Consider the following 12,500-nt stretch of genomic DNA (forward strand, 5'->3'; position numbering starts at 1 on the left):
ATGGAAAGTTCCTCACCGATTCTAGAGAAGTGATCAATGAACAGTGAACAATGGTCATCCAGGTGAACGCTAGCGGCCACATTAACCGAGATAGAGTGAACAATGCAGCCATGATCAAGAGGATTAACCCCAACTTCTCCTACCACGTCGTCCCTATAGTGTTCACTGCGAAAGGTATGTTCACAAGGGCGCGCTGAATACAGTCCGTTCTCCTGGGTGTCACCGGCTGTTATTATGGTGTTAATTGTTATTAGGATTATGATATTTTCATTTTATTAGATTTATTATCAATGTTGATATTGTTACTACTACTAATGCATTATTTTATTGTAAGTAGTATCATCACTGTTGTTATTGTGTTAGTAGCTTGGTTATCCTTGTATATTGGAGGTGATAGGAAAATGTTTTAATTATTTGTGTGGTATTGGTATCCTCTTTCGTTTCGATATTGCTCAAGGTATCGTTCAGGTCACTCGATAGTTCCGAGAAGCGGTTTTTCTGAAAGAACTTCGAAGTGATTTTGTATGAGAGTTGCAGTGTTAATTTGGGATGTCTTAACGTGGTATAGACTTCGCGTTGGCATTAATCTGGCATTTCCTGAGAAGCGAACGCACTTGTGGCAGTTTACAAGCACGGGAAAGTGGTTCTGAATGGAGGTGCTCAATGACCCTGAATGCACGCGAAATAAATTGTAGTTGACTTTTGAGAGCCGTGAATAAAGTCTGAGAGGTGGTATGTGTCGCGGACCACGAACTTGGTGCTTCAATACAGAAGTGAATCAATATACATTCTGAGATGTTTGCTTGCGTATACCTCCTTAACCAGTGAAGCTGAAGTAAATGCGAGACGTAGAAATCCTTCACTCTTATTCACCCACTCTTTCACTTGTTCTCTGCCTCTCCCCAGTATTCTCTCCTGGAGAGAGGAAGAGAGAGAGGGAGGGAGGGAGAGAGCGAGAGAGAAAGGGAGAAAGAGAGAGAAAGAGAGAGATAGAGGGAAAGAGAGAGAGAGAGAAAGAGAGAGAGAGAGGGAAAGAGAGAGAGAGAGGGAAAGAGAGAGAGAAACAGAGAGAAAGAAAGAAAGAAAAGGGAGGGAGGGAGAGAGAACAGGAAAGAAAGAGAATCCCAATTTCAAAAAGTGATTGAACCTAGGAACCAAAGAATACGGGCAAAGTATGGCATCACAAGTATGACGTCACCGCGCACCATTTGGGGCCGCAATCAACAAAGGTGTCGAATCCCCAGGAGTGAGAAGGGAACGAACAGAGGGACGCGATCAGCAGCCAACAAAGCCCTATAGATCAAAGCGTTCAGCACCTTTTATTTCCCCGGGATCCTGCCGTATGGCGGACACTGGCGGCGTCTAATAAATCATGTGAGGTATGGGCGCCGTAATAACACGTGCAGCCAGTATGGGATTATTGTGCGTGGGCAGCCTGGCTTGTAATAGAGTTGCTGCAGTATGTAATAGGGGGATTGGACGTCGAATGAGGACATACTTCAGTAACGAGTATGTGAAATACTTCAGTGACGAGTATGTAAAGTACTTCTGTGACGAGTATGTGAAGCCAAAGGTGGATATATTCATGTTTGAAGTTATTAGGTGAAGATCGAAGGTCATTGGGGTATCGGGAAAGCTCAAAATAACAATGAATGTCCTCAGCGTGGTAAAACAGGTGATCCTGCGAATTTTGTCTGTCAGGAGGCAGTGCCGGAAACAATTATCAGATTAAATAGTGTGTACAGTCGTGTTACTTTTTTGCGCGTGCCCGTAGCGAGTAGACGATTCTGTTAATGTGATACAGTTTCATCGCGTGAAGTGCAACCCATAAACCTTAAATCAAGAGAGCACGCCTCGCCGGAGCAGTGCGATCATCCGAAAGACAAATATAACTCTCGGACTAAAATCTCTCCTTCAACAACCAAACTAAACTCTCTTAGTCTCCTGAAGACATCGAAAACCTCTTAGGGTTAGGGAAGATGTTGGAGAAGAGAAGGGGGAAAGTTGTAGTAAAGAGACGGCTCCTGGTCAGCTGAGAGCGAGCTGGCAATTTTCAGCCGTTTTACAAATACAGGCGCAGGAACCTTTGGCAGGCGTCCACTTACTGAAATGTGGCGGTGTTGGTCCGTAGAGTTGTGAGTGAGACGTTTTCTGATGAATGATGTTCGGGAAGGGCTGGGGAAGACGCCAGCTCTGGGATGCATATGGAAGAGGACTTAGGGGAAAGCAATGATGAATTTGTGTATAATAAACAAAGGAGATGAAATACATAATTATCCGAGGTGATGTGGAAGAGGAACTAGGGAAAAGCAATGATGAATTTGTGGATAAAAATACAAAGATAAAATACATAATTATCCGAGGTCATGTGGATCCAATGAGAAAAAAGTTATTTTGAAGCGCACGTGATAATTTTAGCACGTAAGCGATTATGGAAGCCGAGGAAATGGTGAAGTAGAGGATAGAAAACCAGCACCATAGAAGGGGCCTGTGTGTATGCGTATGTGTGGAAGAGAGAGAGAGAGAGAGAGAGAGAGAGAGAGAGAGAGAGAGAGAGAGAGAGAGAGAGAGAGAGAGAGAGAGAGAGAGAGAGAGAGAGAGAGAGAGAGAGAGAGAGAGAGAGAGAGAGAGAATACGTGCGTGTAAGAGAGAGTGTGTGTGTGAGAGAGAGAAAGAGAGAGAGAGAGAGAGAGAGAGAAAATCTATACGACAAATCAGTTCTAGCATCAACAAGAACGGGGAAAAAATACCTGGCACTCCATTCAGATAGAAAGGCAACAAGCTTTAGGGATAATTTAGAGAGTAACCTTAGCATAAATCTTCACAATCCACCTGCCTCGACGTCAATACAGGGATCGGATTTCCAAGTCGTTCATTTTAGCTTTGTTAACTTGGCAACGTATATCTTCGCAATCCTTACAGCTGCGAGATTCGTTATATCACGTGACCCTTAAGAGCATCGTTTGTCAACCTAATGGCCTGGTTTATTACATACATATATTCATAAAACACCTTTACGGACACTTTCGAAGCGAATGAGAAACATAGTGGGATGACTTGCGTTTGCAATGCTGCTTGCTCATTAGTTGGGTGGAATTTTTATTTTCGAATATTTCTGCCTTCCTGATTTATTTATTTATTTTTATTCTGTGGATTTTATCTGGGTCGCAAGGGAGGAACGTCTATGACAACGCAGCGTCTTTCGCACGAGTACATTTCCGGAATTACAATCTGCGCGTGACTGCGCCTCAGTCTTAGAGCGCCGTATTTGGTTATCTATAATTCACAAGGACAAATATTTATCCCCGAGACTGACGCAAGAGCGATGGTTAAGTGCCAGGGCGGATGAGCGACTGCCGGCTTAGTCTTCCAGCCGAGCAGGGCGTCGGATATCGCTTGTCTCGTTTTACGGAAAGCGGATCAGAGGAAAAGCTCTTGTCAGGCGGATTGGTCGCAAAGGATGTTTTGCTTAGATGTGTAAGGCGAAGTATAGACATGTAGGGATACAAATATGTAATGTATGAATATTTGTATATATATATATATATATATATATATATATATATATATATATATATATATATACATACATACACACACACACACACACATTTGTATGTGTGCATGTGTACACACAAACACACAGTTACGCGCGCACACACACAAACACACACACGTACGCGCGCACACACGTTCGCGCGTACACAAACACAAACACACTTGATTTTTTTTTTTTTTTTTTTTTTGCATCATCTATCCTCCTATCATTGCATCCACTCATCTGTGTTGAAACAGTCCAGCGCCGGTTTGCTTTTCCTTGCCTAAAGGGGTTGCCGGTTCTGCGTTTTGTGATTATTTCCACTTGTCCACTGGCTGAGGGACGAGCGGAAGACTTATCAGTATTTTTTATTGTTTGTTTTTTAGAATTATGATTATGATAATGATAATAGAAATAATGATTGATGTTAGTGATAATGGTAATTGTTATTATTATTTCTATTATTATTATTATTGTCATTATTATTATTATTATTATAATCATTGTCATTATTATTACTATTATTATTATTATTGTCATTATTATTATTATTGTTATTATTATCTTTAAGGTCATAATAAGTAATAATGGGAAAACAGTATAAGAATAGCGATAACAGTAACAGTTGCAACAATAATCGCAATAACAGTTGTAATATAAGCACAAACGTTAGCACTGTTAATTTTAATGATAATGCTCGTATTCAGAACACGGAGAGTAATATTGGAAATGACAGTAATGCTGGAATTAATAGCAGTAATGTTCGCACTGATAGCAGTAATGTTAGGAATTAATAGCCGTCATGTTCGCACCATTCCTGCCAGCGGGTCTTCCTTCCAGGGGTATTACTCGGAGCGACGTCCTCCTCCACCTCCTTCCCCCTAGGTCTTCCTCGGCCCAGTCCTTCGTCTCTCCACCTCCATCCCCCTAGGTCTTCCTCGGCCCAGTCCTTCGTCTCTCCACCTCCATCCCCCTAGGTCTTCCTCGGCCCAGTCCTTCGTCTCTCCACCTCCATCCCCCTAGGTCTTCCTCGGCTCAGTCCTTCGTCTCTCCACCTCCATCCCCCTAGGTCTTCCTCGGCCCAGTCCTTCGTCTCTCCACCTCCATCCCCCTAGGTCTTCCTCGGCCCAGTCCTTCGTCTCTCCACCTCCATCCCCCTAGGTCTTCCTCGGCCCAGTCCTTCGTCTCTCCACCTCCATCCCCCTAGGTCTTCCTCGGCCCAGTCCTTCGTCTCTCCACCTCCATCCCCCTAGGTCTTCCTCGGCCCAGTCCTTCGTCTCTCCACCTCCATCCCCCTAGGTCTTCCTCGGCTCAGTCCTTCGTCTCTCCACCTCCATCCCCCTAGGTCTTCCTCGGCTCAGTCCTTCGTCTCTCCACCTCCATCCCCCTAGGTCTTCCTCGGCCCAGTCCTTCGTCTCTCCACCTCCATCCCCCTAGGTCTTCCTCGGCCCAGTCCTTCGTCTCTCCACCTCCATCCCCCTAGGTCTTCCTCGGCCCAGTCCTTCGTCTCTCCACCTCCATCCCCCTAGGTCTTCCTCGGCCCAGTCCTTCGTCTCTCCTCCTCCATCCCCCCAGGTCTTCCTCGGCTCAGTCCTTCGTCTCTCCACCTCCATCCCCCTAGGTCTTCCTCGGCCCAGTCCTTCGTCTCTCCACCTCCATCCCCCTAGGTCTTCCTCGGCCCAGTCCTTCGTCTCTCCACCTCCATCACCCTAGGTCTTCCTCGGCCCAGCCCTTCGTCTCCAAGGTCCCTTCCGGCCGGGATTTGTCTTTTCACGCGATCCCTGAGCAGATCGTATGTTTCTGTAATGGCGTGGTATATTACATACATATATTCATACAACGTCCTGGTTTCTGCAACGGGGCGGGAAAGGTTGTTACGGAGATGTCGGTGTGTGTGTGTGTGTGGATTTCCTTTTGGTTAATGGCGTGGAAATTCTGTGGAAATTCTGTATGTGTTTGCGTGTGTGTGTGTGTAGAATTCTGTGTTTGTGTGTATGTGTACGTGTGTGTATATGTGAAAATCTGTGTGTGCGTGTGTATGTATGAAATTCTGTTTTTGCGTATGTGTGAAATTCTGTTTTTGCGTGTTTATGTGTGTTTGTTTGTGCGTGTGTGTATATGTGAAATCCTCTCTGAAGTGCGTGTACATGTATGTATGTATGTATGTATGTACATATGTGTATGTGTGTGAATATGTAACCCATCTGCGTCTAAGCGGACGATTATGCGAGGAGAAAATCGCATTTGAGACGCGCCTCCGCCTCGCCATCCCGAAAAGGCCCGGATTGGTGTTGTGCATTAGAATCAATATTCAAGAGATTTGAGTTAATTCACCATTCAGCGCCAGGATTCCGCCTCGGCATTAGTCGTCACGGAATTGGATTAGTGAGCAGCTCCAAGGCGTGCGAGGACCCGTCTTTGTTTTCCCTGATTTGTGGGTCCGACGTATTCCCATGCACGGCGCTCTTCTTCCCTTGCCGGGTCCGTCGCTCTTTTTCTTGTTTCGTCTCCTCTTTTTTTCTCTCTCTCTTTTTTGTTTTTTAGTCCGTTGGGTGACTTTTTTTTTTAGTCTGTTCGTTTTACTTGATTTGGATGGTAGGACTTGGTTTAAGTATTATGATGAGTATTCGTTTCTCTCTCCATCTCCCTATCCTCCCCCTTCTCTCTCTCTCTCTCTCTCTCTCTCTCTCTCTCTCTCTCTCTCTCTCTCTCTCTCTTTCTCTCTCTCCCCCATCCCTCTCTCTCCGCTCCCCCTCTCTCCCTTCTCTCCTCTCCCTCTCTCTTTCATTCTCGCATGATATGATTCCTTTCTTTCACAAAGCGTTTCTTACAAAAGCATTCTCTCTCTCGGCCACAATACCCCTGACTCCCACAGGGAACTTCTCCGCGCTGTCGTACCCCGTGGGCGTGTTGTGGGCGGCGGGGACAATAAAGCGGTGAGGCCATGCGAGTCCCCGTGGGCTGGAGGGGCGGCTGGGTATTTGGTATCGCGTCCTATTTTTTTTTCTGCGTACTTGGTATCGTTTGTAACTCCGGGTATTTCGGCACCGCGTCTAGCTCGATCTGAAGGTATTTGGTATCGCTTTTAATTCAAAGGCGTTGGGTATCACGTTCAACCTAATTTTGAGGGTATTTGGTATCGCTCCTGAGCCAGGGCATTCGGCATCACGTCTAACCCAGTCTTCAGGGTACTTGGTATCACTTCTAACACAATCTTCAGGATGTTTGGTATCGCTTCTAAGCCAATCTTCAAGGTACTTGGTATCTTTTCAAACCCAATCTTCAGGGTATTTGGTATCGCTTCTAACCCAATCTTCAAGGTACTTGGTATTTTTTCAACCCAATCTTCAAGGTACTTGGCATTTTTTCAAACCCAATCTTCAAGGTACTTGGTATCGTGCCTAACCCAATCTTCATATCAAAATGTCCGCCGGTTCATTTTAAGCTCCCGAGAGGCGGACACACAGAAACGGATTAGCGAAGCCTGAAAGCGAGGAGATTGAAGTATATTTGAGCTCGCGGGGACTTGGGACTCAAGGTGGGGTGGGGGTGGGGGAGGGGTGGGGGGTAGAGAAGGAGGGGTGGGGTGGAAGGGGATGGGGGGTAGAGAGGGAGGGTAGAATGGAGGGGGAAGGGGAGGGGGGGTAGAAGGGGGAGGGGATGGGGGAAGAGGGATAGAGAGGGTGGATAAAAGGGAAGGGGATGGGGAGGAAGGATAGAGAGGGAGGGTAGAAGGGAGAGGTAGAGGGGGAGGGGTGGGGTGGAAGGGGTGAGATGAGGGAGGAGGGGTGAGGTGGAAGGAGATGGGGAGGAGGGGTAGAAGGGGGAGGGGATGGGGAAAGAGGGATAGAGGAGGGAGGGTAGAAGGGAGGGGGGAGGGGGGTGGGGAGGAGGGATAGAGAGGGAGGGTAGAAGGGGAGGGGATGGGGAAAGAGGGATAGAGAGGGAGGGTAGAAGGGAGGGGGAGGGGGTGGGGAGGAGGGATAGAGAGGGAGGGTAGAAGGGAAGGGGATGGGGAAAGAGGGATAGAGAGGGAGGGTAGAAGGGGAGGGGGAGGAGGGGTAGAAGAGGGAAGGGATAGAGAGGGAGGGTAGAGGGAAGGGGATTGGGGGAAGAAGGATAGGGGAGGGGGGGGTTAGAAGGGAGGGGTAGAGGTAGAGAGGGATGGGGATGGGGGAGGAGGGGTAGAAGGGGAGGGGGTGGGGAGGAGGGATAGAGAGGGAGGGTAGAAGGGAGGGGATGAAGGAGGAGTAGAGGGTGGGAGGCAGAGGGGGGAAGTGTAGTAGGACGGGGAAGGGGCAGAGGGGGCGAGGGGTAGAGGATGAGGGGATAAAGGGGAGGGGTCTGAGGGTGGGGGGGGAGGAGGGATAGAAGATGGGGGGGCAGAGGGGGGGAAATATAAGAGGGGGAGAGGGGGAAGGAAGAGGCTAAGGGAAAGAGGTAGAAGATGAATGAGGGGGGGGGTAGAGAATTAAGGATGAAAAGAGGGGTAAGGTGTAGGAGATGAAAGGGGATGGATTAGAGGGTAAAGGACAGAGGGAGGTAAACGAAGGGATAGGAGCAGAGGGGGATTCACGTTGGGTCGGGCCTGGGGGGGGGGGGTTAGCGAACGAGGAAGAGGGGAAGAAGAGGACTTGATTAAGAGGAAGAGGGATATCGGGAAGTGGTCGAGGAAGGGCGCGCGGGCGTGTAATGGGAGGATCAGGATGAAAGGGACGTCGAGACTGTAAAAGAGTGAGAAGGAAATAAAAAAGGAAAAAAAAAGAGCCCGAGGGATAAAGGAGAAGAGACAATGGTGAAGAATAAAAGAGAAGGAAATAAAAAAGCAAAAAAAAAAAAAGAGCCCGAGGGATAAAGGAGAAGAGACAATGATGAAGAATAAAAGAGAAGGAAATAAAAAAAAGGAAGGATAAAGGAGAAAAGACAATGATGAAGAACAGAGAGCATTAAGGGAAGGAGGTAGGAAGGCACGAAGAGAAATGGAGGCGGGGGAAAAAAGAGTAAGATTTATTGCGCGATTCTGGACAGAGAAAGAAAGGCGGATTGCCCCTTCTTGCGTACTCCGGGAGGGGAAGATTGTGCCGAAAATCGTCCTTTTTTATTTTTTTTTTTTTTTAAACAAAGAAATTATGTTAGTGCCGGAAATCGTCCTTTTTTATTTTTTATTTTTTTTAGAACAAAGAAATAATATTAGTGCCGAAAATCGTCCTTTTTTTATTCTATTAATGTTTAAACAAAGAAATGATCATATTAGTTCCGAAAATCGTCCCTTTTTATTTCTTTAAAGAAAGAAATGATCGTATTAATTTTATTTTTTTTAGGTATGTGTTATTTAAAGTAAGGATTATTATTTTCCTTCGGTATGTGTTATTTAAAGTAAGGATTATTATTTTTCTTATTTTTCTTCGGTATGTGTTATTTAAAATGAGGATTATTAGAGTGAGTATAATATCGTATATTAATTGTGCTGAGGACGAACCCGAAAGCGCAAGCGCGACGTTGCTCTCACAGGCAAGTTTCAGAAGGCAAAGGAAGGGATATTCGTTTCTCGGCGCATTGGAGTCCTGTTTAATTTCAGGCGCAATTTCCTGCCTCTCCGACGCGACGGAGAGAGCAGCAGCGGCGTCATTGCCTCCGCGTGACAGAGGCCTACCCAGGCTGACCTCCAACCCCGTGACCTGAGCAGATAAAACACGCTCGCAGGTCGTCCTTGATTTATTGTTTTGTCTCGAACTGGTGCTGGATATTCGAATGGCCGCGGGTTCGACTTTTTTTTGACTGGTATAAAAAAAAGGGAAAGGGGGAAGGGACTGACCAGCAAATGGCAGCGGGGCTTGTTGCGGCTAAATGATTAAAACTGAAGTTGGTGTAATTGATTTCTGGAAACCAATTTTCACGTTTGAATTTGAATGGCCTCCCGTGGGGAAGTCATTCTTGAGTGCGATATTGCTGGGCGGAGCGTGGGAACCCTGTCATTGTATTGCGAGGCTCCCAGTTCGGTTGGAAGTTGTTATTTAAAATTGGATAGTTCTAAAAATGAACCTTATGGCTGTGTGTTTGGCAAGTGTATGGAAATGATGGATATTTGACATGTGGATATGAATATTTTCGGCCGAATCGTACTTGTTATTCGGTGCTGTGGTAGAAGGCAATCCTTAAAGCTTCCCCGACCTATTCGGGGAATTTCTGCCCAATTCTTTATGCAAACGAGCAAAGAAATATGCGGAAAGTTTTCTTGTTATTCCCACCCATTGTGTCGTTGGGCTTTGAAGCAAGAAGTGTTGCCGTCTCCTCCAAAGGAATTTACTGTTCATGCGTTTGTGTGCGTCCGGATGTGCCTGCATGACTGTGCAATGTGTGTGGATTTGCCTCTCCGGATTTGCTCGCAGGGAAGTGCCCGAGAAGATATGCATGTGCCTTTGTGGATAGGCCTGTCGGGATAATCCTGTGCGGATGCGTCTGTGCGTGTTTCGACCGGGCGGCAGCGAGTCAGAGACAGGTGATTAGGGCGGCTGGCCTTCCCCTCAGAGAGCGCCTGGCCTTCCCCGTCAGAGAGCGCCTGGCCTTCCCCGTCAGAGAGCGCTTGGTCTTCCCCGTCAGAGAGCGCCTGGCCTTCCCAGAGAGCGGCTGCTTAATTTTCCTGCCGCGAGGAAACAGCCGCGACGGAAGCCCAGCGGACTAGGCCTCGCAGGGGACACGGACGAGGATTTATTGGGTCTATCGTGCGAGGCTCACGTCGCGACCGAATGCCCGGCTGCGCTCCCATTTGCATTCGATGCCGAACGGTTTCTGTCGACGGGGGGGAGGGAGGGAGGGAGAGTTCTGGTAAAAATATAGGTTTGGGACGAGAGAGAGAGAGAGAGAGAGGAGGAGGAAGAGAGAAGAGAGAGTGAAAGAGGGAGAGAGAGAGAGGAGGGAGAGATAGATAGAGAGAGAGATAGATAGAGATGAGAGAGAGAGAGGAGGGAGGGATAGAGCGAGAGAGAGAAAAATAGAGAGAGGGATAGAGAGCGAGAAATAGAGATAAAGATACAGAGAGAATAAGTGTGTGTGTGTGTGTGTGAGGAAGAAGGGGAGACAGAAACACAGAGAGAAAAGAGGTAAAAGGAGATTAGAGGAAGACTAAAAGAGAGGAAAGAATAAAAGTGTAAAGGGAGAAGGGGGCGAGTGAAAAGAGATTGGCACGTCGATAGATCAGCCACAAACACATAAACAAACGAGGCTATCCACACGAGATCTCAAACTTGACACTAATAAGAAAGATGAAGGTCTTTCCTTGGCAAAAGGGCGGCGGCTCGGGACCCCCCCCCCCTACCCCGTTGTTTCATAAGGCCATGGCACCGAGACGCGCATGTATTATTACCTGTGGGCAGCTGGTGGGCCACGGGCGGGTCAGCGGGCGCGAGGGAGATGGACGCTTGGCCGCCAAATGATCACGTGGGTCGTCGCCGTCGTCGCGTTCTTGGCCCCAGATGGGATGGTGGCGAGGCAGATGTGCTGCTCTCAGCGTCAGTGGCAGCGGTCACATGATAAGCGAGAGGCTGCCGGCGGGATCAGGTCATCCGCTTCTCGTGATGGCAATGGGGAGCTCCCTTGCACTCACGCGGAGGACCGGGGATCACCGAGCGCAATGGCGAGGGGAGGAATTGAATAATAAATCATTCGAATTTCAGGTCACCCGCTGGAGGCGCTGATCACGTCACCGGCGGAAGAGGAAACCCTTGCAGGCGACGTGTTTTTTTTTTCTTTCTTTTTTATTCAAAGAAGCCTTGATTCATTTTTTTTTTTCCTGGAGCGAGATTTATATTCATAACGTATGATTTCCATTAACTTTATCCGCTTTTGCGCCTGCTCTCTGTGGGAATTACATGACTAGATTTTTAAAAATGTTCGTCACTTACATTTCATATACCTTTACTCGGAATTTCTCTGTTGCAGATGTTTTGATTGATTTTTGTTTATCTGATATACGACATTCTGGATCTTAATGGAAGAACTCGGGATGGTAAATAGTGATGGACGACGCTTTGATTGGCCCTTAAATCACTGCCCATATTTTAAGTTGGGAGAATCCATACTTCCTCAGTTTTGGAAAAGAAAAAGACCCATTAAATCACGCGTGCGACAGTTTGGATTGCAGTTGTAATTCACTTATGCACCGAATAATGTGTAGCAATTTATCGCCTCACCAACCCGTTAGTTATGATTCATGCACAATCATTGCAAAATTAAAGACGCGAACCTAACGTTATTACTCAGTATACTGCATAATTACCAGGTTCAGATTAATGCCATTTTCCCTTGTCGTAAATTTTACGCGTTCATAACCCCCGCCCCCCCCGGTCTCCCTTTCCCCCTTTTATGAGCGTTACCCTAATTCCTCCATTCGCTGGAAATTATCTCCGGTTTCCAACGATGATTATCTCCAGCTATTTCCATCAAGTAAGAATAGCGTAATCAAACAGAGGAGATGCTACCGTGCTGAATTAAAGCTTTTCATTAGCCGCGCGCAATTTCACGGACTGGGTGTGGGCGTGAGTAATCGTTATTTATGGGTGCACAGATGGATTCTGTTGCCTCGTCTGTTAGGTGAGAGAATTGGGTACCTCGGGTGATTGCCTTTATCAGACGGTGTTCGTCTTCAGTGGAGGAATAAAGTGATATGTTGGATTTTCGATTTATTCTCATGATAGGCAAGAGGTTGTTGTAGGTGTGTGCGGTCCCTTTGAGATAAAGGATTGCTGATGAGTTGTTTGGGAGGTGCAGCGATTAGGAGAAATGAGTCGGATTTCATGTCTTTGAGTGTGTATTTCCCCTTCCTTGTCTCTCATCTTTCATATTCCTTGTCTCTCATCTTCCATATTCCTTGTCTCTCTCACTCTCTCCCTCCCTCCCTTCCTCTCTCATATTCCTTCTCTCTCTCACTCTCTCCCTCCCTCCCCCTCTCTCTGCCTCCCTCCCT

The 12,500-nt window shown here is 47.0% G+C and overlaps 1 protein-coding gene across 1 annotated transcript in view; it reads left to right on the forward strand.

Moving 5' to 3' along the window:
• Window positions 1–12,500, forward strand: part of LOC113823097 (uncharacterized) — a gene marked incomplete in the record, with an annotated part of 250,198 nt that overhangs the window by 145,701 nt on the left and 91,997 nt on the right.

This window comes from Penaeus vannamei, chromosome 11 (genome assembly GCF_042767895.1).
Source record: "Penaeus vannamei isolate JL-2024 chromosome 11, ASM4276789v1, whole genome shotgun sequence".
Taxonomy (NCBI): Eukaryota; Metazoa; Arthropoda; class Malacostraca; order Decapoda; family Penaeidae; genus Penaeus; species Penaeus vannamei.